Source organism: Mizuhopecten yessoensis, unplaced genomic scaffold, assembly GCF_002113885.1.
Source record: "Mizuhopecten yessoensis strain PY_sf001 unplaced genomic scaffold, ASM211388v2 scaffold10929, whole genome shotgun sequence".
Lineage (NCBI taxonomy): Eukaryota > Metazoa > Mollusca > Bivalvia > Pectinida > Pectinidae > Mizuhopecten > Mizuhopecten yessoensis.
The window spans coordinates 502,739-505,827 of NW_018408792.1; the positions used below are offsets into that span (position 1 = coordinate 502,739).

General features: G+C 39.1%; 1 long non-coding RNA gene across 1 annotated transcript in view; it reads left to right on the top strand.

Moving 5' to 3' along the window:
• LOC110463789 overlaps positions 1 to 1,465 on the top strand; it is a 2,778-nt gene extending 1,313 nt beyond the window's left edge. The window contains exon 3 of the long non-coding RNA XR_002464428.1: positions 884 to 1,465. This is a non-coding gene — a long non-coding RNA (uncharacterized LOC110463789). The remainder of the gene's footprint in view (positions 1 to 883) is intronic.
• The last annotated feature ends 1,624 nt before the right edge of the window (positions 1,466 to 3,089 follow it).

Below are 3,089 nucleotides of genomic sequence, written 5' to 3' on the forward strand. Positions count from 1 at the left end.
GTGTCACGATCGCATATTGGTACAGATGTTGTATATATATATTTATGTTAGTATTGATAATGTATATTGTTTTATACTTATTTGCATGAATCTCGGTTTTTAAATAATCCCGCTCCGAGGTGAGTATGTGTTTGCGAGAGCGTCCGAGAGTGGTAAAAGTACTGCACGAGAGCCGATCTGTCCAAGATGGACGTGCATGTCAACGTGCCATAAAAAAACACCCGGACTTCAGACACATAACACCTGAGATGTGGTAAGTCAGTATTATAGTGATTTTGTTGCTAATTATACGCTATATATGTTGCATCAGTTACTGGTGAATGACCGCAATAAGCTAATTCATGTGCATGTACTGTGTATCGTTAATATGTAGGTGCGGTTCGTTCATGCGGAACATTGTTTACATGTATTGTATATAGGGATATGCATGTTAGTACCCTACTATATTAACTAAGTAAACATATTATGAATATGTATATATATCTATGATTTAGTTACATATGTTATACTTGTATAAGAGATCGAAATGTTAGTTTAAATACTTTAATGCACGTACGCAGGTGTTACGCATTAGTGATTGTACAGGTAAGCGTGAGGCACTTTCTGTAAGATTACGGTATCTATCCATTAGTGTTGATATCCGATATTATTGTGGTTAGGATTCCTTATTATAATTTATCTAGTTGGATATATTATAATTAGTCCGCATAATAAGTGTTAATCAAATACATGCACATGCTTGGTACTAACGTCCATACATTGATATATCTATGTAGTGAGTCAATGTATATTTACATGTACTATTTACGGTGATATTATAACTAGGTTTTACTGTATTGTGTGTATGGGCAATAGTGTTAGTATGTATGTTCATTAATTATAGATTTCCATGAACGGGTTGGTAGGTGAGAGGAATGTGGACGAGACAACTGGCGCGACACACATTGGGTCAGTTCCACAAGGGCAGACAACTGGTGCTACACACAGTGGGTCAGTTCTACAAGGGCAGACAACTCATAGTTGTACTGACGTCATTCGTCAGTGAGGCAGCAGTCCTCAGGTCATCTGCGGAGCCGGAGGCCTGCATTATAGCACATCGGTGCTAGACCGTTCTCAGCACATCGGTGCTAGACCCTTCTGCGGTTGGGTATATATCCATGATTAGCGGACGTGGACTATATGGTGAAGCGGATAACAAGTTTGTGAGACTTGTTTAGTCCATCGGATCCTTTCCATATTGTATTGGGTATTGCCCACATGGACAGTGGAACTATTGGTATACAAGCGGCAACTGTGACTCCACCAACCGGAGTAATGACATTTAGTGTTGAATGTATGAATGTGTGTTTGTGAGTGTGAGTACATACTTATGGGGGTTTTCTTCAATAATTATTGTAAATAAACTTGTAGATATTGTATAACAAATCGTTCTGTATTCTCTCAGCTACCGACCGGTCGTCCAACGTTACACCACCTATGTATGATAACTACCTTTCTATAGCTGCCTGAACCTGTCTACAACCACAGGGACCTGATAATTTGTTACAACAGAGCTTTATTTGGACCTAAACTGAGATGTTTAGATTAATTTTACAGGTTTGTGGGGTTTAATATATAGATCGGGGTTTGCATTTATTTACCAAAAATTTATCTAAACCCCCTATTTTACATATTTGGGGGCATTGAGATCAATTTTCGGTAAAAATGCCTTCTAAACCCCTAAAACATGTGGAATTACTCTAAACACCTTAGTTGAGGTCCAAATATAGCTGCAACACAATCTCAGGTCCCTGTGGCTTCTACCTGTCAATAACTATTACCTGTCTATAAATAACACAATACCAATGTCAATTTGACTTCATTAAAAACAAAGCAATGTATTTACCTGTAGGCAGGTCTTTGGCAACCTACCCCCCCCCCCCCCCCTTTTCCCCCAAAACACTGCCCAATCTCACACCATTTGCTTCACGATGCTAGGAGATAAAAGGCTTTATATGTAGTGATCGCTATGGACAGGTGGTCACTATAGACATGTAGTAGTTATGATATTCAGTCATTTTCTAAATACAGAAAAACAAACAAAATGAAATGTGGGTATTGAGTGAGGGGATTGTATGTAGAAAATGAAGGGCCGCCCCCAATTAATCAATATCTTAACATTTATTTTGAAGACCCTGTTAAGATGGACTTGGTTTCGAAAACGATTTGACCCTGGCTCTGAGAGTCAAACTCGTGCCCAGTTATTTGTACACCGGGGTTCTTACACTGTCGTGCCCTTTAGGCCTCACAGTCAACCATGGCTGGTATGTTGTAGGTTATAGAGCTTGTATATATATACAAATCTTAAATACAATCTACATGCACTTGACACCATAAGCTCATCTTTTAAGTGTTGTGCCCGGTACCTATTGTACTGGTACATAAATGTAATGATATATAAAGGTTTTTATGGAGGAAATTTTAAGGTTTGTTTAATGGACCCATGCCCAAATAAAAAACTGACTTTTTTCCAATTTACATTTTTAAATAATCTTAAACTCCTTACAACAGAGTTCTCAAAATGGAGTATGTGTAGAAACTGAAAGGCTCGAATGAGTAAATATAAGAGAAAGATTAGCTTGTCACCCCCTAGGGGCAGATAGCCTCGTGCAGAATAGCACATGTTCAATTGTGATGCTATTAAAATATGTCATCTGTAATTGTGACGTCATCAAAAGTAAATGACAATATGCATACCCCATATGTGTTTTTTAGCTCACCTGCCCGAAGGGCAAGTGAGCTTATGTTATGGTGCGGCATCCGTCGTCCGTCCGTCCTTCCGTCCTTCCGTCGTCCGTCGTCCGTCTGTCCGGCATCAACTTTTTGCTTTAAACAACTTCTTCTCAATAACCAAAAGGCCTAGGTAGATGATATTTGGCCAGTATCATGATGGGATCAAGGGCTACCAAGTTTGTTCAAATAAATGACCTTGACCCACTTTCAAGGTCACAGGGGTCAAATATGTTAAAATCTTCAAACAACTTCTTCTCAATAACCAAAAGGCCCAGGGTACTGATATTGGGCCTGTAGCATGCTGGGATGAAGGGCTA